At 47.7% G+C, this 26,085-nt stretch overlaps 2 pseudogenes; one reads left to right on the forward strand and one right to left on the reverse strand.

Moving 5' to 3' along the window:
- Positions 1-2,284, reverse strand: part of LOC141126584 (uncharacterized) — a 41,670-nt pseudogene extending 39,386 nt beyond the window's left edge.
- The window catches only part of LOC141126578 (uncharacterized), a 1,610,887-nt pseudogene that overhangs the window by 1,092,445 nt on the left and 492,357 nt on the right, over positions 1-26,085 (forward strand).

Here is a 26,085-nt window from a genome sequence, read left to right on the forward strand (position 1 = left end):
GCATCTAAAAAACTATTTTAAAATTTAATAAAAATGATTGAAACAGAGATGAGTAATAGCTGGACAGAGAATAAAAAGAGAACAAGGACATTCAATCTTCACCTGATAGAATCCCTTAGACTTTTATCAGAACCAGATGGAACACAAGCTCCAAGCTGGGCTTAAGTGTTACTGCTGAAGACATTCCCTAAAGCAGCAGTAACTCTGTATTGGAAGGCCTACACCAGCTTAAGATTGCTTTCTCACTGAACAGAGACTTCTCTCTGGCTGGTCTCCTAGCTACAGACTTGCCTGCAAAGTTGTAATCCAGGAGAAGAGATGAAACATGGAAAGGAGGCATTGATCATGGGAGGGGATGTGGAACATGCAATGGGAGGTGTGGACAAGGTGGGCTTAGATGGAGCCCTCAAGCCTGGCTGATGTATCAATCGTTAGAAAAACCTGGAATGGTCTCTCCCACTGAGGCTTTAGTAGCTTGGCAGGATACCACTTGACCCCATCTTAGTCTCTGGTACTGAGTTGGTGTTGGTCATGTATTATCTCAGGATCTGGCAATGAAGAAAACACTTGGGAACACACCTCAGTTGGTGAATAACGAAAATACATTACATCGGAATCATAAGGAAATCAGTTCAGTCATTAGTGCTTATCTGAAAAAAAAATGTTAAACGGTAAAATATTCACAGACCTTTTAAGTGTGTTTCTGATGGATATAAGTACTAAACTCAATGCATCCATCCATTACATTTCTGTTTGCGCAGAGATGTTAGTTTGTATTTTTTAAAATAGCATTTTGTCTTTTCAATTCTTCCCTAGATTGTGGGATGACATTGGGGTTGTGAAAATAATGGGACATTCACAAGTCCTTTAATATCCCCCCTTTTTTCCAGAGTTTCCTCTCTGCAGCTGAAGCTTGTGACTTCTCTGGTGATAGATCAGCCCAACATTAACTGTAAAAGCTTTGTCACATTCAGAGCACTAAAATGTCTTCTCTCCAGTGTGAATCCTCTGGTGTCTGATAAGGGTTGACTTCTGTGTAAAAGCTTTGCCACATTCAGAACACAGGTATGGTTTCTCTCCAGTGTGAACCCACTGGTGTCTGATAAGCTCTGACTTCCTTATAAAAGCTTTGTCACATTCAGAACAGGAATGCTTCTTCTCTCCAGTGTGAATCATCTGGTGTGTGATAAGATTACCCTTTGTTGTAAAAGATTTGCCACATTCAGAACATGAATGTGGCTTCTCTCCACTGTGAACCCTCTGGTGTGTGATAAGCTCTTTCTTGGTTGTAAACGCTTTGCCACATTCAGAACACTGATATGGCTTCTCTCCACTGTGAAACCTTTGGTGTATGAAGAGATAACGCTTTGTTGTAAAAGCTTTGTCACATTCAGAACAATGATACGGCTTCTCTCCAGTGTGAACCCTCTGGTGTGTGATAAGCTCTTTCTTGGTTGTAAAAGCTTTGCCACATTCAGAACACTGATATGGCCTCTCTCCACTGTGAAACCTTTGGTGTATAATAAGATAACCCTTTGTTGTAAAAGCTTTGTCACATTCAGAACAATGATACGGCTTCTCTCCACTGTGAACCCTCTGGTGTGTGATAAGCTCTTTCTTGGTTGTAAAAGCTTTGCCACATTCAGAGCACTGATATGGCTTCTCTCCACTGTGAAACCTTTGGTGTATGATAAGATAACTATTTGTTGTAAAAGCTTTGTCACATTCAAAACAATGATATGGCTTCTCTCCAGTGTGAACCCTCTGGTGTATGATAAGGTCTGACTTCCCTATAAAAGCTTTGTTACATTCAGAACATGAATGTGGCTTCTCTCCAGTGTGAATCATCTGGTGCGCGATAAGGTTTGACTTCCATGTAAAAACTTTGTCGCATTCAGAACACTGATATGACTTCTCTCCATTGTTGTCCTTCTGGTGTGCGATATCTTTTGGCTCCATTGTAAAACCTTTATTACATTCCAAACAAGAAATATCTTCTGAAATGACTCCTCTTATGTATACATGGGATGGACTTTACTATAAAGCCATTGTCACTTCCAGAACACTGAAATGACTTCTCTCCTGTTGTCCTCTGAGGCTGGATCAATGTTGAAGAGGATCCAGAACATTTATGCCTTTAGAAGACTGATATGTCTTGTGTCCCGTGTGAATCCTCCGGTGAATTGTGATAAAGGCTTTCTGACACATAAGACACCTCTATGGATCATTTCCCATGTGACTCAGTTGTATTGATGAAGACCAACATGACCGAAAACTTGGTTCATAAATCTACCTGTAAAAAAATAAAATAAATGTCAGAATTCTATAAAAAAAAAGGCTGAATAAAGTTGCTTCCCTTTTTAACATTCATTATTAAATGTATCTAATATATAGAAACAATATATACAATATTATTTTACTGAGGGCACTCTATTCTTCCCATTGGCTGATAAAATTGTCAGTTTATTACATTTTCCAGGAGGAGAATCTCATTCTTTGTTCTCATTCAGAGAAATGTGCTGCATAGTGATGGGGAATGTTCTTGGGTTTTATTCCCAGCTGCATTCAGCAAGTGCGTCTAAAAATGATCCCCCTACATGAACAAGCAAGGGGGACATAGTGTGTTTGGTTACTAATTTACAACAAGAACACAATACAGCCCAATAACAAAGTCCAAACAGCACCCCCCCCCAAAAAAAACACAATAATCCATAATAATGGCATCCTGCAATGTAGATCCCTCCGACATGCCACAGAAAAAAACGCAGACCAACCAGACTATCTGTTCCCCACAGAATCTCCCAGGTGATGTTATTCACTAAACTGACTAAATATCACTACTTCACCCCTAAATCACATATTCCTGACCACCTGTGTCCTAGAACCCAGTGACACTGTGCTGTGTGGTATTATTGGTTGCGCGGATGCAGATATTTGTGCCACCTACATCCCATAACCAATGACATCATCGGTTGCTACGATGCAGGTGGCCGGTTCGCACAGCATAATTGGTTGCTAGGACAGTGGTGGCTCCAGCATCCATGGCCACCGAACTGGAAGTTGTCATTTATTTGCAGTAGAGATATCACCACTAAATGAATGAGTTCTGACTGCAGCAGAGGTTTCATGGGTGGGAGATCAGAATGGACAAACTGGTCAATACATCAACCTTCTAAAACTTAGAGAATGTAAAAGGAAGAGCGGACCTCCCAGATCTGAGACACAGAAACCTGATGATGAAAAGTCCAAGAAGTGATCACTACTCTAGTGGTGTGGGCTGTAATGGGAGGAGGAGGAACTTTATCACACAACTCATAAGCCGCGTACACACGGTCGGACTTTTCGTCTACAAAAGTCCAACGGACGCTGACGGACTAAAGCTGGCTGGTAATCCGATCGTGTGTGGGCTTCTCCGGACTTTCAACTGACTTTTTTAGCCTCAAATCCGACGTACTTTATATTTGAAACATGCTTCAAATCTTTCCGACGGACTCGAGTCTGGTCGAAAAATCCGCTCGTCTGTGTGCTAGTCCGACGGACAAAAACCCACGCTAGGGCAGCTATTGGCTACTGGCTATGAACTTCCTTATTTTAGTCCGGTGTACGTCATCACGTAAGAATTCGACGGACTTTTGTGTGATCGTGTGTAGGCAAGTCTGTTCGTTAGAAAGTCCGCCGCAAGTCCGTCGAAAGTCCGCCAAAAGTCCGTCGAAAGTCTGTCGGACAGGCTGTCGGACTTTTGTAGCTGAAAAGTCCGACCGTGTGTACGCGGCTATAGACCTGAAAAACAATCTACTGAATCCACTAAGAACCAATCAAATCACTTAGTAATAGCGGATCTGGAATATGGAGAACCTTTTTTTAGCCTCTGGAATATTAAACAGGGAATCCATCTGTGTAAAAAAACATTGGCCGAGAGGTGACCCCCGACCATCCCACCACATCCACACAATGGAGAGAGATCTACTATTGTAATGTATAACACAATATATAGAGTAGAGAGGTCAGCACTATTGTAATGTACAACACAATATATAGAGTAGAGGGGTCAGCACTATTGTAATGTACAACACAATATATAGAGTAGAGAGGTCAGCACTATTGTAATGTACAACACAATATATAGAGTAGAGGGGTCAGCACTATTGTAATGTACAACACAATATATAGAGTAGAGAGGTCAGCACTATTGTAATGTACAACACAATATATAGAGTAGAGAGGTCAGCACTATTGTAATGTACAACACAATATATAGAGTAGAGCGGTCAGCACTATTGTAATGTACAACACAATATATAGAGTAGAGAGGTCAGCACTATTGTAATGTACAACACAATATATAGAGTAGAGAGGTCAGCACTATTGTAATGTACAACACAATATATAGAGTAGAGAGGTCAGCACTATTGTAATGTACAACACAATATATAGAGTAGAGAGGTCAGCACTATTGTAATGTACAACACAATATATAGAGTAGAGAGGTCAGCACTATTGTAATGTATAACACAATATATAGAGTAGAGAGGTCAGCACTATTGTAATGTACAACACAATATATAGAGTAGAGAGGTCAGCACTATTGTAATGTACAACACAATATATAGAGTAGAGAAGTCAGCACTATTGTAATGTACAACACAATATATAGAGTAGAGAGGTCAGCACTATTGTAATGTACAACACAATATATAGAGTAGAGAGGTCAGCACTATTGTAATGTACAACACAATATATAGAGTAGAGAGGTCAGCACTATTGTAATGTACAAAACAATATATAGAGTAGAGGGGCTTTAGTACCGGGATACAGACATATGGGGGGGTCAGACAACACACGGGGGATCACCTTCTGTTGTATATCAACAGAAATCACCCAGCACACTGGCAGATTGTCAGGAGAACCCCAAGTTCCCAGCCCAGACAGGGGTAACAGCTGTATAACAGCACACACACTCTATTATCCCACCACTGCCACACACATGACAAGGATGGAAGACCACGGGAACTAGAAAACCAGGAGAGGACCTTGTATGGTGGAGGAGGGAAGGAGAGGGAGATTATTGTGATAGACTTGGCACAGCCTGCAATACCTCTGATCAATACTAGAGGGAGACTCCACCCATATCTAGCTGGCTGACCACACACAGGCAGATACAAATCTTACATACAATCTGGTGCACTATGAGGGTTGGGGATCAGTCTAGTAATCAGCACACACTTCTGGGGTTCCTCAGGCTCCCCTACAAGCTAGAATCCTTGTTACTCCTTCTTCCCACTATCCATGTACACCCCACACCAGACACACAACATGGGGGCAGTGAGGGGACAGGGGGGCAGTGAGGGGGGGGTAGATGGGGATGTCAAGGTTAAAGGGCCCATTATCAGTGGTCAGTGTGGGGGAAGGGGGATGCCTGCAGTTATCAGTTGATTAAATAAATTGGTGATCACGGGGGGGGGGGGGGTGTTGGGCATTAGTGATTATAAGAAAAAAATGGAGAAAGAACAAGGGGGAGTCAGAGGTTCTAAATAGAGGTACAGGAGGCACTGGTGCTAAGTAGTTTTATGGCAACAGTGGGGGACCAGAAGTGTAAAAAGGGGCAGTGAGGTGGAGGGGGCAATACGGGGCACAGGGGGTGGACAGGAGAATGTGAGGGACAGGGGAAGGATGGCGAAGATGCGGGGTGAACTGGGAGGCACTGAGGAAATAAGGAGCTGGAAAGGAAGGCAGTAGGGGGATGGGATGGTAGTGATGTAGGGTTGCCACCTGTCCTGTTTTCACCCGGACAGCCCGGTTTTTGAGACATGTGTCCGGGTCTCTGCCCACCTGTAACCCGGATTATACCTCACCTAACCAGACCCGCGGCTCACTGTGTCGCCATGTCCGCAGTGATTTCTGCTCCTGCCATGCCAAGGTTTCTCCCTCCCCATTTACCCCCCTGCACTCTTATTTACCCCCTGCACTCATATTTACCCCCTGCACTTATATTTACCCCCCTGCACTCATATTTACCCCCTGCACTTATATTTACCCCCCTGCACTTATATTTACCCCCCTGCACTCATATTTACCCCCCCCTGCATTCAAATTTACCCCCCTGCATTCAGATTTACCCCCCTGCAATCAGTGCCTCCATCAGCTCAGTGTGCTAAGTTCAGACGGGACGTGGAGGTGGAGGCGGAGCCTCCATGTTACCTGCTGCTGAGAAGTGTGCAGAGATCACACTGGAGACTTGTACAGGATTTTTTGGGGGAATTGTGTATGTTAGGAATTCAGCAAAGGGTTCTCACCCCTCCCCCATACACCATCTATTCATACAGTCCTCACCCCCCCATACAACATCAATACAGTCCTCACCCCCCCATACAACATCCATACAGTCCTCACCCCCCATACAACATCCATACAGTCCTCACCCCCCCCATACAACATCCATACAGTCCTCACCCCTCATACAACATCCATACAGTCCTCACCCCCCATACAACATCCATACAGTCCTCACCCCCCATACAACATCCATACAGTCCTCACCCCCCATACAACATCCATACAGTCCTCACCCCCCCATACAACATCCATACAGTCCTCACCCCCCCATACAACATCCATACAGTCCTCACCCCCCATACAACATCCATACAGTCCTCACCCCCCCAAACAACATCCATACAGTCCTCACCCCCCCATACAACATCCATACAGTCCTCACCCCCCCATACAACATCCATACAGTCCTCACCCCCCCAAACAACATCCATACAGTCCTCACCCCCCCATACAACATCCATACAGTCCTCACCCCCCATACAACATTCATACAGTCCTCACCCCCCCATACAACATCCATGCAGTCTTCACCCCCCCATACAACATCCATACAGTCCTCACCCCCCCCCCATACAAATTCATACAGTCCTCACCCCCCTATACAACATCCATACAGTCCTCACCCCCCATACAACATCCATACAGTCCTCACCCCCCCCCATACAACATCCATACAGTCCTCACCCCCCATACAACATCCATACAGTCCTCACCCCCCCCATACAACATCCATACAGTCCTCACCCCTCATACAACATCCATACAGTCCTCACCCCCCCAAACAACATCCATACAGTCCTCACCCCCCCATACAACATCCATACAGTCCTCACCCCCCCATACAACATCCATACAGTCCTCACCCCCCCAAACAACATCCATACAGTCCTCACCCCCCCATACAACATCCATACAGTCCTCACCCCCCATACAACATTCATACAGTCCTCACCCCCCCATACAACATCCATGCAGTCTTCACCCCCCCATACAACATCCATACAGTCCTCACCCCCCCCATACAAATTCATACAGTCCTCACCCCCCTATACAACATCCATACAGTCCTCACCCCCCATACAACATCCATACAGTCCTCACCCCCCATACAAAATCCATACAGTCCTCACCCCCCCATACAACATCCATACAGTCCTCACCCCCCCATAAAACATCAATACAGTCCTCACCCCCCCCATACAACATCCATACAGTCCTCACTCCCTCATACAAATTCATACAGTCCTCACCCCCCCATACAGTACCCATACAGTCCTCACCCCCCATACAACATCCATACAGTCCTCACCCCCCATACAACATCCATACAGTCCTCACCCCCCATACAACATCCATACAGACTTCACCCCCCCCATACAACATCCATACAGTCCTCACTCCCCCATACAAATTCATACAGTCCTCACCCCTCATACAACATCCATACAGTCCTCACCCCCCCATACAACATCCATACAGTCCTCACCCCCCCATACAACATCCATACAGTCCTCACCCCCCATACAACATCCATACAGTCCTCACCCCCCCATACAACATCTATACAGTCCTCACCCCTCCCCCATACAACATCCATACAGTCCTCACCCCCCCAAACAACATCCATACAGTCCTCACCACACCATACAACATCCATACAGTCCTCACCCCCCCATACAACATCCATACAGTCCTCACCCCCCATACAACATCCATACAGTCCTCACCCCCCCAAACAACATCCATACAGTCCTCACCCCCCCATACAACATCCATACAGTCCTCACCCCCCCATACAACATCCATACAGTCCTCACCCCCCCAAACAACATCCATACAGTCCTCACCCCCCCATACAACATCCATACAGTCCTCACCCCCCATACAACATTCATACAGTCCTCACCCCCCCATACAACATCCATGCAGTCTTCACCCCCCCATACAACATCCATACAGTCCTCACCCCCCCCATACAAATTCATACAGTCCTCACCCCCCTATACAACATCCATACAGTCCTCACCCCCCATACAACATCCATACAGTCCTCACCCCCCATACAAAATCCATACAGTCCTCACCCCCCCATACAACATCCATACAGTCCTCACCCCCCCATAAAACATCAATACAGTCCTCACCCCCCCCATACAACATCCATACAGTCCTCACTCCCTCATACAAATTCATACAGTCCTCACCCCCCCATACAGTACCCATACAGTCCTCACCCCCCATACAACATCCATACAGTCCTCACCCCCCATACAACATCCATACAGTCCTCACCCCCCATACAACATCCATACAGACTTCACCCCCCCCATACAACATCCATACAGTCCTCACTCCCCCATACAAATTCATACAGTCCTCACCCCTCATACAACATCCATACAGTCCTCACCCCCCCATACAACATCCATACAGTCCTCACCCCCCCATACAACATCCATACAGTCCTCACCCCCCATACAACATCCATACAGTCCTCACCCCCCCATACAACATCTATACAGTCCTCACCCCTCCCCCATACAACATCCATACAGTCCTCACCCCCCCAAACAACATCCATACAGTCCTCACCACACCATACAACATCCATACAGTCCTCACCCCCCATACAACATCCATACAGTCCTCACCACCCCATACAACATCCATACAGTCCTCACCCCCCCAAACAACATCCATACAGTCCTCACCCCACCATACAACATCCATACAGTCCTCACCCCCCATAAAACATCCATACAGTTCTCACCCCCCATACAACATCCATACAGTCCTCACCCCCCCAAACAACATCCATACAGTCCTCACCCCCCCATACAACATCCATACAGTCCTCACCCCCCCATACAACATCCATACAGTCCTCACCCCCCATACAACATCCATACAGTTCTCACCCCCCATACAACATCCATACAGTCCTCACCCCCCAAACAACATCCATACAGTCCTCACCCCCCATACAACATCCATACAGTCCTCACCCCCCATACAACATCCATACAGTCCTCACCCCCCCCCATACAACATCCATACAGTCCTCACCACCCCATACAACATCCATACAGTCCTCACCCCCCCATACAACATCCATACAGTCCTCACCCCCCATACAAAATCCATACAGTCCTCACCCCCCCATACAACATCCATACAGTCCTCACTACCCCCCATACAATACGCATACATACTTAGGCTCATGTATCATGCATAGCTTAACTACCCTCAGCCAATGCCTTACAGGAGGACTCCCCTGTCCCCCCATACTACACCAGGAGACCTCCCCCTACCCCCCAAAATTATACTGGGAGGCTCCCCACCAAACATTACACACTACATATACACTATATTGCACATTACACACACCTGTACTATATGCAATTGGCTACACCCACTGTTCACCATGGCACAGTGTGTGTGCCGCATTACTACTCCCCTCACAGAGGTGTCCCAGGAATTTTACAATCTCATAATATATGCTATAAAAAAAATGCCAAGCCCCACTGAAGTGTTCGGGTTTGGCTTGAAGTAAAGGTGGCAACCCTTGAGTGGGGGTCAGTGGGAGATGAATACCTGGCTGATGGTGTCCTGGTCTGGAGGTTGATGTGGAGCTTCTCCCATGAGTCTTCTATGGTTGGGGTCCTCTCGGATGGTCCCTCTCGGCTCCTCTGATGAGTCTTTTATGATCGGGGTCCTCTCGGATGGTTCCTCTTGGCTCCTCTGATGAGTCTTCTATGGTTGAGGTCCTCTCGGATGGTCCCTCTTGGCTCCTCTGATGAGTCTTCTATGGTCGGGTGATGTCTGACTCTTCCCAGCACGGTGACTGGACATGAAGGGGGAAATCTCTCCCAACTCTCGGCTTCTCTTCCTCCTGCTCACAAGTGTCCACAATCAGGGGAAAGTTCTCCTCAAAGTGTCATTCCACCTTGTGGAGGGTCCTAGGCCTGCAAGACTGTAGACATGAAGCTGATTCTGCTCTGACCTGTGTGAGGATCTTCTCTGTCTCTCCTCCGTGTTCCCGATGGAAGATGGAGGCTTCTTGTCCTGGCTGAGAGGTGTGAGGGACGTTCTGTGTCTGCACTACAGATCTGAGAAGACTCAAATCACATTGTGAGCCAGCTTCCTCACAGACACTCCCACCCACAGACGCCTTGGGGCCACACTGACTATAAACAAAGTGCGAGGAGGGGGGGATTCACAAAGAGGACCCCTCCCTCCATTCTCTGGGATGACACAATAGAATCTCATTCCAGATTGGTCATTTGAAGAAAGTTTGATGGATGTTCCTCTTGTTAGTGGAGGTGAAATCAAAGTTGATTATTGAGCGCTATAAAGAGAAGATTAGAAGAAGCAGGAAGGGGAATTTTCCTCTCTCATATTGCACACACTGGGGGATCACCTCAAAGACTTCATCTTCTACATGTGCTGGACGCCATGAAACTCATTATATAGGGAAAAAAATTCTCCTAGAGATCTTGCAGGAGATGAAAGAAATATTGTATAACGCATGTGTGAGACGAGGCACATGACATCACATGCTCCATCTTCTGCGCTGTATAACATACATTTAAAAAAAGCAGTGGGGGAGGGGACACAGGCTGCACAGAGGTGACAAAAATAGCTAATTTATGAATGCAACTGAGGAACCGTAAAAACACATGGATGAGCCATATTATCACTAACCCCCAAACACTGCCCACAAAGACAGCAACCAAGATTGTACATAGGATGTGGCAGAGATAAACCAGAGGCTCTGGATGGACAGTTGGATAAATGGTTCTATATTTAGGATGTATCCGGTCTATAAACCAGAGGCTCTGGATGGACAGTTGGATAAATAGCTCTATATTTAGGATGCATCTAATCTATAAACCAGAGACTCTGGATGGACAGTTGGATAAATGGTTCTATATTTAGGATGTATCCGGTCTATAAACCAGAGGCTCTGGATGGACAGTTGGATAAATGGTTCTATATTTAGGATGTATCTGGTCTATAAACCAGAGGCTCTGGATAGACATTTGGATAAATGGTTCTACCCTGTTTCCCCGAAAATAAGACCTAGCGTGATTGTCAGTGATGGCTGCAATATAAGCCCTACCCCCCAAATAAGCCCTACCCTGAAAATAAGACCTACAAGGACTTTAACTAGGGCTTATTCTGCAGCCATCACCGACAATCACGCTAGGTCTTATTTTCGGGGAAACGGTATATTTAGGATGTATCCGGTCTATAAACCAGAGGCTCTGGATGGACAGTTGGATAAATTGATCATTTGTGTGGGGGAGGGGTAGGTGATCTATAGGGAGTGTATGAGTGAAGGAAGTGACATGTGAGGTTATTTGTTAGAATCTGTTTGTGCAGGGAAAGCAGACAAGTTGTTAGAACGTTTTGTTCTGGGGAGGGATGTGTGTGAGGGAGGGGTGAGAAGTCGGGGAGGGATGTGTATGGGAGAGGGGTGAGAAGGTGGGGGAGGGGTGTGTATGGGGGAGGGGTGTGTATGGGGGAGGGGTGAGAAAGTGGGGAGGGCTGTGTATGGGGGAGGGGTGAGAAGTCGGGGAGAGGTGTGTATGGGGGGGTGAGAAGTTGGGGAGGGCTGTGTATGGGGGAGGGGTGAGAGGTTGGGGAGGGCTGTGTATGGGGGAGGGGTAAGAAGTCGGGGAGGGGTGAGAAGTTGGGGAGGGATGTGTATGGGAGAGGGGTGAGAAGGTGGGGGAGGGCTGTGTATGGGGGAGGGGTGAGAAAGTGGGGAGGGCTGTGTATGGGGGAGGGGTGAGAAGTCGGGGAGGGGTGTGTATGGGGGGGTGAGAAGTTGGGGAGGGCTGTGTATGGGGGAGGGGTGAGAAGTCGGGGAGGGCTGTGTATGGGGGAGGGGTAAGAAGTCAGGGAGGGCTGTGTATGGGGGAGGGGTGAGAAGTCGGGGAGGGTTGTGTGTGGGGGAGGGGTGAGAAGTCGGGGAGGGCTGTGTATGGGGGAGGGGTGGTTACATGTAAAGAGAAGTACAGACACTCTCTCTAATATTAGAGGACAGGATTGGACAATTCCAGTAGAGGGGGAGGGGAGGGGGTGGTAATATTGGGGCTCAGTCACAGCACACAGCCCATGGTATTGTGTGTATAATGCGTGTTCTCTGATGTGCAGTGTGGGGGGCGATGTTGTGCGGTGTAATGAGGTGTTAGGCTCTCTTCTATAGACTTCTATGGGCTCTTTGTAATATTATACAAGGTGTGGGAACGATCAGCACAAACAATACAACCTCACATTGTTTTCTTTGATGGTGACGGAAGCCATAGAACATCGGGAACATCGCCTTGTTCAGCTGCCCATACACTCGTACAATCTCCTTCCAATCTTTTCATTGGAAGATCCTTCCCTCCATTCTCTTATGGTCAGTGGAGGGAAATGGAAGTGTGTGATGGCGGTGATGAGGAAATTGGAAGGAGTCGGATGGAAAATGTTTCCGGAATGAAGAAATTTCTAGCAGTGAATGAGATTTCATTCAGGAAAGTCCAATCATTCCAAACACACGATTGTTTCCAAGTAATGAGAACGTCATTCATCATGTCAGCAGATGTACTGATGAGAATTGTCATATGAATATTTGTACGAACGTTCATTTAAAAATCTCCTAGTGCAGTGATGGTGAACCTATGGCACGTGTGCCACCCTCTCTGTGGGCACGCAGCGCACCGCCAGGATAGGGAAGGGAATCCCCCAGCAAGGTATTCTCTTGCACTGGCGGTGCAGGCGCGGAGGAGTCGGCTCCCTTCCTATCATCATTGCGATCGATCAGGCAGCGGGGAGGCAGATGTAACCAAAACCCTCCCTGCATGCACTGAGGCAGCCCAGTGGGAAGGACACGGAGTGTCTGCCTCTGTAAGCAGCGCCGCGATACAGAGGAAGAGAAGAATGACTCCTCCCTTCCTGGACTTTGAGGCCAATAGGAGAGCGGCTTCCTGTGTAGGGCCTCAGGTGGCGGGCGCTAAAGCATGACAATGTGGAGGACTCTGACTGCACATACACAGGTAGGACAGAGCTATGGGGGAAAGGCGGGTATGTGAAGGGGCCAGAGGACACTGCTTTAGGAAGGGCCATCCCCGTAGGAGTGTCCTCTATTGGCCTTCACATCACCCCCCCAATCCATGTATTCTGAGCACAACACATCTCTGATCCCTGTATTCTGAGCACAACGCATCTCTGATCCTGTATTCTGAGCACAATACATCTCTGATCCTGTATTCTGAGCACAACACATCTCTGATCCCTGTATTCTGAGCACAACGCATCTCTGATCTCGGTATTCTGAGCACAATACATCTCTGATCCCTGTATTCTGAGCACAACGCATCTCTGATCCCTGTATTCTGATCACAACGCATCTCTGATCCCTGTATTCTGAGCACAATACATCTCTGATCCCTGTATTCTGAGCACAACACATCTCTGATCCCTGCATTCTGAGCACAACACATCTCTGATCCCTGCATTCTGAGCACAACACATCTCTGATCCCTGCATTCTGAGCACAACACATCTCTGATCCCTGTATTCTGAGCACAACACATCTCTGATCCCTGTATTCTGAGCACAATACATCTCTGATCCCTGTATTCTGAGCACAACACATCTCTGATCCCTGTATTCTGAGCACAACACATCTCTGATCCCTGTATTCTGAGCACAACACATCTCTGATCCCTGTATTCTGAGCACAATACATCTCTGATCCCTGTATTCTGAGCACAACGCATCTCTGATCCCTGTATTCTGAGCACAATACATCTCTGATCCCTGTATTTTGAGCACAACGCATCTCTGATCCCTGTATTCTGAGCACAATACATCTCTGATCCCTGTATTCTGAGCACAACACATCTCTGATCCCTGCATTCTGAGCACAACGCATCTCTGATCCCTGCATTCTGAGCACAATACATTTCTGATCCCTGTATTCTGAGCACAACACATCTCTGATCCCTGTATTCTGAGCACAACACATCTCTGATCCCTGTATTCTGAGCACAACACATCTCTGATCCCTGCATTCTGAGCACAACGCATCTCTGATCCCTGTATTCTGAGCACAATACATTTCTGATCCCTGTATTCTGAGCACAACACATCACTGATCCCTGTATTCTGAGCACAACACATCTCTGATCCCTGCATTCTGAGCACAACGCATCTCTGATCCCTGTATTCTGAGCATAGCGCATCTCTGATCCCTGTATTATGAGCACAACGCATCTCTGATCCCTGTATTCTGAGCACAACGCATCTCTGATCCCTGTATTCTGAGCACAACACATCTCTGACTCCTGTATTCTGAGCACAACGCATCTCTGATCCCTGTATTCTGAGCACAACACATCTCTGATCCCTGTATTCTGAGCACAACGCATCTCTGATCCCTGTATTCTGAGCATAGCGCATCTCTGATCCCTGTATTCTGAGCACAACGCATCTCTGATCCCTGTATTCTGAGCATAGCGCATCTCTGATCCCTGTATTCTGAGCACAATACATCTCTGATCCCTGTATTCTGAGCACAACACATCTCTGATCCCTGCATTCTGAGCACAACGCATCTCTGATCCCTGCATTCTGAGCACAATACATTTCTGATCCCTGTATTCTGAGCACAACACATCTCTGATCCCTGTATTCTGAGCACAACACATCTCTGATCCCTGTATTCTGAGCACAACACATCTCTGATCCCTGCATTCTGAGCACAACGCATCTCTGATCCCTGTATTCTGAGCACAATACATTTCTGATCCCTGTATTCTGAGCACAACACATCACTGATCCCTGTATTCTGAGCACAACACATCTCTGATCCCTGCATTCTGAGCACAACGCATCTCTGATCCCTGTATTCTGAGCATAGCGCATCTCTGATCCCTGTATTATGAGCACAACGCATCTCTGATCCCTGTATTCTGAGCACAACGCATCTCTGATCCCTGCATTCTGAGCACAACGCATCTCTGATCCCTGCATTCTGAGCACAATACATTTCTGATCCCTGTATTCTGAGCACAACACATCTCTGATCCCTGTATTCTGAGCACAACGCATCTCTGATCCTGTATTCTGAGCACAATACATCTCTGATCCTGTATTCTGAGCACAACACATCTCTGATCCCTGTATTCTGAGCACAACGCATCTCTGATCTCGGTATTCTGAGCACAATACATCTCTGATCCCTGTATTCTGAGCACAACGCATCTCTGATCCCTGTATTCTGATCACAACGCATCTCTGATCCCTGTATTCTGAGCACAATACATCTCTGATCCCTGTATTCTGAGCACAACACATCTCTGATCCCTGCATTCTGAGCACAACACATCTCTGATCCCTGCATTCTGAGCACAACACATCTCTGATCCCTGCATTCTGAGCACAACACATCTCTGATCCCTGTATTCTGAGCACAACACATCTCTGATCCCTGTATTCTGAGCACAATACATCTCTGATCCCTGTATTCTGAGCACAACACATCTCTGATCCCTGTATTCTGAGCACAACACATCTCTGATCCCTGTATTCTGAGCACAACACATCTCTGATCCCTGTATTCTGAGCACAATACATCTCTGATCCCTGTATTCTGAGCACAACGCATCTCTGATCCCTGTATTCTGAGCACAATACATCTCTGATCCCTGTATTTTGAGCACAACGCATCTCTGATCCCTGTATTCTGAGCACAATACATCTCTGATCCCTGTATTCTGAGCACAACACATCTCTGATCCCTGCATTCTGAGCACAACGCATCTCTGATCCCTGCATTCTGAGCACAATACATTTCTGATCCCTGTATTCTGAGCACAACACATCTCTGATCCCTGTATTCTGAGCACAACACATCTCTGATCCCTGTATTCTGAGCACAACACATCTCTGATCCCTGCATTCTGAGCACAACGCATCTCTGATCCCTGTATTCTGAGCACAATACATTTCTGATCCCTGTATTCTGAGCACAACACATCACTGATCCCTGTATTCTGAGCACAACACATCTCTGATCCCTGCATTCTGAGCACAACGCATCTCTGATCCCTGTATTCTGAGCATAGCGCATCTCTGATCCCTGTATTATGAGCACAACGCATCTCTGATCCCTGTATTCTGAGCACAACGCATCTCTGATCCCTGTATTCTGAGCACAACACATCTCTGACTCCTGTATTCTGAGCACAACGCATCTCTGATCCCTGTATTCTGAGCACAACACATCTCTGATCCCTGTATTCTGAGCACAACGCATCTCTGATCCCTGTATTCTGAGCATAGCGCATCTCTGATCCCTGTATTCTGAGCACAACGCATCTCTGATCCCTGTATTCTGAGCATAGCGCATCTCTGATCCCTGTATTCTGAGCACAATACATCTCTGATCCCTGTATTCTGAGCACAACACATCTCTGATCCCTGCATTCTGAGCACAACGCATCTCTGATCCCTGCATTCTGAGCACAATACATTTCTGATCCCTGTATTCTGAGCACAACACATCTCTGATCCCTGTATTCTGAGCACAACACATCTCTGATCCCTGTATTCTGAGCACAACACATCTCTGATCCCTGCATTCTGAGCACAACGCATCTCTGATCCCTGTATTCTGAGCACAATACATTTCTGATCCCTGTATTCTGAGCACAACACATCACTGATCCCTGTATTCTGAGCACAACACATCTCTGATCCCTGCATTCTGAGCACAACGCATCTCTGATCCCTGTATTCTGAGCATAGCGCATCTCTGATCCCTGTATTATGAGCACAACGCATCTCTGATCCCTGTATTCTGAGCACAACGCATCTCTGATCCCTGTATTCTGAGCACAACACATCTCTGACTCCTGTATTCTGAGCACAACGCATCTCTGATCCCTGTATTCTGAGCACAACACATCTCTGATCCCTGTATTCTGAGCACAACGCATCTCTGATCCCTGTATTCTGAGCATAGCGCATCTCTGATCCCTGTATTCTGAGCACAACGCATCTCTGATCCCTGTATTCTGAGCATAGCGCATCTCTGATCCCTGTATTCTGAGCACAACGCAACTCTGATCCCTGTATTCTGAGCACAACGCATCTCTGATCCCTGTATTCTGAGCACAACACATCTCTGATCCCTGTATTCTGAGCACAATACATCTCTGATCCCTGTATTCTGAGCATAGCGCATCTCTGATCCCTGTATTCTGAGCACAATACATCTCTGATCCCTGTATTCTGAGCACAATACATCTCTGATCCCTGTATTCTGAGCATAGCGCATCTCTGATCCCTGTATTCTGAGCACAACGCATCTCTGATCCCTGTATTCTTAGCATAGCGCATCTCTGATCCCTGTATTCTGAGCACAACACATCTCTGATCCCTGTATTCTGAGCACAACACATCTCTGATCGCTGTATTCTGAGCACAACACATCTCTGATCCCTGTATTCTGAGCATAGCGCATCTCTGATCCCTGTATTCTGAGCACAACACATCTCTGATCCCTGTATTCTGAGCACAACGCATCTCTGATCCCTGCATTCTGAGCACAACACATCTCTGATCCCTGCATTCTGATTGTAACACATCTCTGATCCCTGTATTCTGAGCACAACACATCTCTGATCCCTGTATTCTGAGCACAACGCATCTCTGATCCCTGCATTCTGAGCACAACACATCTCTGATCCCTGTATTCTGAGCACAACGCATCTCTGATCCCTGTATTCTGAGCACAACACATCTCTGATCCCTGTATTCTGAGCACAACGCATCTCTGATCCCTGTATTCTGAGCACAACACATCTCTGATCCCTGTATTCTGAGCACAATACATCTCTGATCCCTGTATTCTGAGCACAACGCATCTCTGATCCCTGCATTCTGAGCACAATACATCTCTGATCCCTGTATTCTGAGCACAACACATCTCTGATCCCTGTATTCTGAGCACAACACATCTCTGATCCCTGTATTCTGAGCACAACACATCTCTGATCCCTGTATTCTGAGCACAATACATCTCTGATCCCTGTATTCTGAGCACAACGCATCTCTGATCCCTGTATTCTGAGCACAACGCATCTCTGATCCCTGTATTCTGAGCACAATACATCTCTGATCCCTGTATTCTGAGCACAACACATCTCTGATCCCTGTATTCTGAGCACAACACATCTCTGATCCCTGTATTCTGAGCACAACACATCTCTGATCCCTGTATTCTGAGCACAACACATCTCTGATCCCTGTATTCTGAGCACAATACATCTCTGATCCCTGTATTCTGAGCACAACGCATCTCTGATCCCTGCATTCTGAGCACAATACATTTCTGATCCCTGTATTCTGAGCACAACACATCTCTGATCCCTGTATTCTGAGCACAATACATCTCTGATCCCTGTATTCTGAGCACAACTCATCTCTGATCCCTGTATTCTGAGCACAACACATCTCTGATCCCTGCATTCTGAGCACAACGCATCTCTGATCCCTGCATTCTGAGCACAATACATTTCTGATCCCTGTATTCTGAGCACAACACATCTCTGATCCCTGCATTCTGAGCACAACGCATCTCTGATCCCTGTATTCTGAGCATAGCGCATCTCTGATCCCTGTATTATGAGCACAACGCATCTCTGATCCCTGTATTCTGAGCACAACGCATCTCTGATCCCTGTATTCTGAGCACAACACATCTCTGATCCCTGCATTCTGAGCACAACGCATCTCTGATCCCTGTATTCTGAGCATAGCGCATCTCTGATCCCTGTATTCTGAGCACAACACATCTCTGATCCCTGTATTCTGAGCACAACACATCTCTGATCCCTGTATTCTGAGCACAACACATCTCTGACCCCTGTATTCTGAGCACAACGCATCTCTGATCCCTGTATTCTGAGCATAGCGCATCTCTGATCCCTGTATTCTGAGCACAACGCAACTCTGATCCCTGTATTCTGAGCACAACGCATCTCTGATCCCTGTATTCTGAGCACAACGCATCTCTGATCCCTGTATTCTGAGCACAATACATCTCTGATCCCTGTATTCTGAGCACAACGCATCTCTGATCCCTGTATTCTGAGCACAACACATCTCTGATCCCTGTATTCTGAGCACAATACATCTCTGATCCCTGTATTCTGAGCACAACGCATCTCTGATCCCTGTATTCTGAGCACAACACATCTCTGATCCCTGTATTCTGAGCACAATACATCTCTGATCCCTGTATTCTGAGCATAGCGCATCTCTGATCCCTGTATTCTGAGCACAACACATCTCTGATCCCTGTATTCTGAGCACAACGCATCTCTGATCCCTGCATTCTGAGCACAACACATCTCTGATCCCTGCATTCTGATTGTAACACATCTCTGATCCCTGTATTCTGAGCACAACGCATCTCTGATCCCTGTATTCTGAGCACAACGCATCTCTGATCCCTGTATTCTGAGCACAACGCATCTCTGATCCCTGCATTCTGAGCACAATACATCTCTGATCACTGCATTCTGAGCACAACACATCTCTGATCCCTGTATTCTGAGCATAGCGCATCTCTGATCCCTGTATTCTGAGCACAACACATCTCTGATCCCTGTATTCTGAGCACAACGCATCTCTGATCCCTGTATTCTGAGCACAACACATCTCTGATCCCTGCATTCTGAGCACAACACATCTCTGATCCCTGTATTCTGAGCACAACGCATCTCTGATCCCTGCATTCTGAGCAAAATACATCTCTGATCCCTGTATTCTGAGCACAACACATCTCTGATCCCTGCATTCTGAGCACAACGCATCTCTGATCCCTGTATTCTGAGCACAACGCATCTCTGATCCCTGCATTCTGAGCACAATACATCTCTGATCCCTGTATTCTGAGCACAACACATCTCTGATCCCTGCATTCTGAGCACAACGCATCTCTGATCCCTGTATTCTGAGCACAACGCATCTCTGATCCCTGTATTCTGAGCACAACGCATCTCTGATCCCTGTATTCTGAGCACAATACATCTCTGATCCCTGTATTCTGAGCACAACGCATCTCTGATCCCTGCATTCTGAGCACAATACATCTCTGATCCCTGCATTCTGAGCACAACGCATCTCTGATCCCTGCATTCTGAGCACAATACATCTCTGATCCCTGTATTCTGAGTAGGGATGAGCTTCGTGTTCGAGTCGAACCCATGTTCGACTCGAACATCGGCTGTTCGATCGTTTGCCGAATTGCGAACGTTATGGGCCGTTCGCGCTAAATTCGTGTGGCGCGTCACGGCCCATAATTCACTGCGGCATCGCAGTGCATTGCTGGCTGATGATTGGCCAAGCATGCACTATGACCCGCATGCTTGGCCAATCACAGCGCCGTCAGTAGAGAGAGCTGTAATTGGCCAAAGCCAGGGTGGCTTTGGCCAATTATGGCTCAGGGGATTTAGTACACACCCCACACTATATAAGGCCGCCTGCACGGCGGCCCTGTGTAGTGTGTGTTCCGGTGTGCTGAGAGATAGAGAGAGAGACAGACAGTGTCATTTGATTTGAGTTAGATAGATTAGGCAGAACAGTCAGTCAGTTAGCTGCACTTACAGTGTATTGTGTATATATATGCATCCCAGGTGTTGCATATATATATATACACTGTATTCAGTTTAGCTAGATCCGTTCCTGTTATCTTCTATCTAGACTATTTACATTTAATGCAGTGCGTCCTGCTCACAGTGTTCAGCTAGATCCGTTCCTGCTATTTACATTTAGTGCAGTGCGTCCTGCTCACAGTGTTCAGCTAGATCCGTTCCTGTTATCTTCTAGACTATTTACATTTAGTGCAGTGCGTCCTGCTCACAGTGTTCAGCTAGATCCGTTCCTGCAATTTACATTTAGTGCAGTGCGTCCTGCTCACAGTGTTCAGCTAGATCCGTTCCTGCTATTTACATTTAGTGCAGTGCGTCCTGCTCACAGTGTTCAGCTAGATCCGTTCCTGCTATTTACATTTAGTGCAGTGCGTCCTGCTCACAGTGTTCAGCTAGATCCGTTCCTGCTATTTACATTTAGTGCAGTGCGTCCTGCTCACAGTGTTCAGCTAGATCCATTCCTGTTATCTTCTAGACTATTTACATTTAGTGCAGTGCGTCCTGCTCACAATGTTCAGCTAGATCCGTTCCTGCAATTTACATTTAGTGCAGTGCGTCCTGCTCACAGTGTTCAGCTAGATCCGTTCCTGCTATTTACATTTAGTGCAGTGCGTCCTGCTCACAGTGTTCAGCTAGATCCGTTCCTGCTATTTACATTTAGTGCAGTGCGTCCTGCTCACAGTGTTCAGCTAGATCCGTTCCTGCTATTTACATTTAGTGCAGTGCGTCCTGCTCACAGTGTTCAGCTAGATCCGTTCCTGTTATTTACATTTAGTGCAGTGCGTCCTGCGCACAGTGTTCAGCTAGAGCCGTTCCTGCTATTTACATTTAGTGCAGTGCATCCTGCTCACAGTGTTCAGCTAGATCCGTTCCTGTTATCTTCTAGACTATTTACATTTAGTGCAGTGCGTCCTGCTCACAGTGTTCAGCTAGATCCGTTCCTGCTATTTACATTTAGTGCAGTGCGTCCTGCTCACAGTGTTCAGCTAGATCCGTTCCTGTTATCTTCTAGACTATTTACATTTAGTGCAGTGCGTCCTGCTCACAGTGTTCAGCTAGATCCGTTCCTGTTATCTTCTAGACTATTTACATTTAGTGCAGTGCGTCCTGCTCACAGTGTTCAGCTAGATCCGTTCCTGCTATTTACATTTAGTGCAGTGCGTCCTGCTCACAGTGTTCAGCTAGATCCGTTCCTGTTAAATTCCTACTGACCGGCAGGCTTGTCTGGTTACAGTATATAAAGCTACCTGAAGAAAATTACAGGTGTTCTATTTGATCCTATTAGTACCACGGTCAGGCAGCTAGACTATTTACATTTAGTACAGTGCGTCCTGCTCACAGTGTACAGCTAGATCCGTTCCTGTTATCTTCCTACTGACAGGCAGGCTTGTCTGGTTACAGTATATAAAGCTACCTGAAGAAAATTACAGGTGTTCTATTTGATCCTATTAGTACCACGGTCAGGCAGCTAGACTATTTACATTTTGTACAGTGCGTCCTGCTCACAGTGTTCAGCTAGATCCGTTCCTGTTATCTTCCTACTGACAGGCAGGCTTGTCTGGTTACAGTATATAAAGCTACTTGAAGAAAATTACAGGTGTTCTATCCCAGCTTAGTGCAGCTACAGGCCATTAGTATGTCTGGAAGGCCAAGAAGGAGAGGCAGACAGTCACAAGCCAATAAGAGAGGGCAAGCAGGCTCTGTGTCTAGTGCTGGTCGTGGAGACGGTGCATCCTCATCAGCACGTGGCCATGGGACACGCTTGGCCTTTTTTTCGGCAGCTGGCCATGTTGAGCCGCAACATGCGGAAGACTTGGTCGAGTGGATGACCAAGCCGTCCTCATCCTCCTCATCCTCTCTCACCCATGCCCAGGGTGCTTTGTCTGGCAAAGCAGCGGCCTCTTCCCTCAGCTCAATGTCATCAGTGACTCCTTCCCTAGCTCCACCATGTCCTCATGAGGATTCCCTCGAACTGTTTGACCACAGTGTTGGGTACATGCTCCAGGAGGATGCCCAGCGTTTGGAAGGCTCTGATGACGATACTGAGCTCGATGAAGGCAGTAACATGAGCGCGGACAGAGGGGGTGCCCAAGAAGGACAGCAATCTGGCAGTCATGCTCCCCCTGCTGCAGCATACTGCCAGGTTTGCTCCAGTGATGAGGAGGGAGGGGATGATGAGGTCACTGACTCAACGTGGGTGCCTGATAGGAGAGAGGAGGAGGAGGAGGAGGAGGAGGAGGAGGCGGCAGCACATCACCAACGAGGCAGGATGCCCTCCAGGGGCCAGCCTAAGGGCAGCACATTGACTGCATCACACCCCAAAGCTCCACATGTGCAGGGCGCTGCAGTCTCTGCGCGTTATTCAAAAAGTTCTTTGGTGTGGGCCTTTTTTGAGACGAGTGCATCAGATCGCACCGCTGCTATTTGCAACATATGTCTCAAGCGTATCTCGCGTGGCCAAAATATCTCCCGCTTGGGTACCACATGCTTGACCAGACATATGTTGACCTGCCATGCAGTTCGTTGGCAAGCGTATCTAAAAGACCCACACCAAAGAACAAAGAGGACCTCTCCTTGCTCCTCATCAGCTGAGATTTCCAACCCCACTAGACCTTCAGTCCTCTCTGAGACCTGCAGTGAGAGGAATGAAGGTGTAGAATTAGGTGTGTCACAGCCAAGTACTTGTGGGCAATCTGCTTTTGGTACACCGACGTCAGATTGTACCAGGCAAATTTCCCTGCCCCAGCTGCTGCACCGCCGAAAGAAGTTTGCTCCCAGCCATCCACATGCCCAGCGGTTGAATGCTAGCTTGGCAAAATTGCTAGCACTTCAACTGCTGCCTTTTCAGTTGGTAGACTCTGCCCCCTTCCGTGAGTTTGTGGAATGTGCGGTTCCTCAGTGGCAGGTACCCAAACGCCACTTTTTCTCACGGAAGGCGATTCCGGCTCTCTACCGGCATGTGGAAGGCAATGTCCATGCCTCGCTGGACAGGGCGGTCAGCGGTAAGGTGCATATTACCGCTGACTCATGGTCCAGCAGGCATGGACAGGGACGTTACCTAAGTTTCACGGCGCATTGGGTGACTCTGCTGGCAGCTGGGAAGGATGCAGGACAAGGTGCAGTAGTGTTGGAGGTTGTTCCACCACCACGCCTCCAAAATGCTGATTGTGACACACCTCTCTCCTCCACCCCCTCCTCTTCTTCTTCCTCCATGGCCTCTTCCTCGGAACCAGCGGTGCTCCGTAGGCGTTCAAGGGGCTACGCAAGTACGCAGGCCAAAAGATGCCATGCGGTGCTTGAGCTGGTGTGCTTGGGGGACAGGAGCCACACTGGGGCAGAGGTTCTGTCAGCTCTGCAGGGGCAGGTTCAGAGGTGGTTGACGCCACGCCAACTTAAGGCAGGAATGGTGGTTTGCGACAATGGCACCAACCTCCTCTCTGCCCTCCGACAGGGACAAATGACCCATGTGCCCTGTTTGGCTCACGTCCTTAACTTGGTGGTGCAGCGGTTCTTGGGCAGGTACCCGGGCTTACAGGATGTCCTGAGGCAGGCCAGGAAAGTCTGTGTGCATTTCCGCCGGTCATATAATGCCAGTGCTCGGCTGACGGACCTCCAAAAGGAGTTTAACCTGCCCAAGAACCGCCTAATCTGTGACATGCCCACCAGGTGGAACTCAACGTTGGCCATGCTGCAGCGGCTGCACACGCAGCAGAGGGCCATCAATGAGTACCTGTGCGACTATGGCACCAGGACAGGGTCAGGGGAGCTTGGTTTTTTTTCCCCACGCCAGTGGGCCATGATCAGGGATGCATGCACTGTCCTGTCACCATTCGAGGAGGCCACGAGGATGGTGAGCAGTGACAGTGCATGCATCAGTGACACTGTCCCCCTTGTCCACCTGTTGGAGCACACGCTGCGTGGAATAATGGACAGGGCACTTGAGGCAGAACAGAGGCAGGAAGAGGAGGACTTCCTTAGCTCTCAAGGCCCCCTTTATCCAGACAGTGTTCCTGCGTGCCCGCCGATCACACAGGAAGAGGACGAGGAGGAAGAGGAGGAGGAGGAAGATTGTGTCAGTATGGAGGTGGAGCCTGGCACTCAGCATCAGCAGCAGTCTTTAAGGGATCAGTCCCAAGAAACACATGGACTTGTACGTGGCTGGGAGGAGGTGGCTGCGGACCATGTCGTTCTTAGTGACCCAGAGGACTCCGGACCGAATGCCTCAGCAAACCTACGCTGCATGGCCTCCCTGATCCTGCAAAGCCTGCGTAAGGATCCTCGTATTCGTGGTATCAAGGAGAAGGACCAATACTGGCTGGCAACCCTCCTTGATCCACGTTACAAGGGTAAGGTTGCGGACCTTATCTTGCCATCGCAGAGGGAGCAGAGGATGAAACATCTTCGGGAGGCCTTGCAGAAAGGTCTGTGCAACGCGTTCCCAGAGACTGGGAGGTTACAAACTCCTGTTTCTGGACAACGTGTTGCTGAGGCTTCGGTCAGTCAAAGAAGGAGCGGTGGAGAAGGTGGCCGTCTGACCGATGCGTTCAGACAATTTTTTGGTCCGCAGCCCCAAGGTATGATCGGTTCCAGCAACCATCGCCAGCGTCTGTTTTACATGGTGCAGGAATACCTAGGGGCAAGATCAGACTTGGACACCTTTCCCACCGAAAATCCTCTGGGTTACTGGGTCTTGAGGATGGATCACTGGCCAGAGCTTGCACAGTATGCAATTGAGCTACTGGCCTGTCCTGCATCCAGCGTTCTTTCGGAACGCACATTCAGTGCTGCTGGAGGCGTGGTAACCGATCACAGGGTGCGTCTGTCCACCGACTCGGTCGATCGGCTGACCTTCATAAAAATGAATGAGTCTTGGATCACCACCAGCTACCAAGCACCTGATGCTGATGTAACCGAATAATTTTTTTTGAAATCTCAGATCCCTTCAAAGACTGCCTATGCTGATGCTGAGTGACTATCCCTGAGTAATTATCCTCTTCCTCCTCAATCATCACGCTGATAGCTTGTAAGAACATTTTTG

Source organism: Aquarana catesbeiana, linkage group LG02 (genome assembly GCF_042186555.1).
Source record: "Aquarana catesbeiana isolate 2022-GZ linkage group LG02, ASM4218655v1, whole genome shotgun sequence".
NCBI lineage: Eukaryota > Metazoa > Chordata > Amphibia > Anura > Ranidae > Aquarana > Aquarana catesbeiana.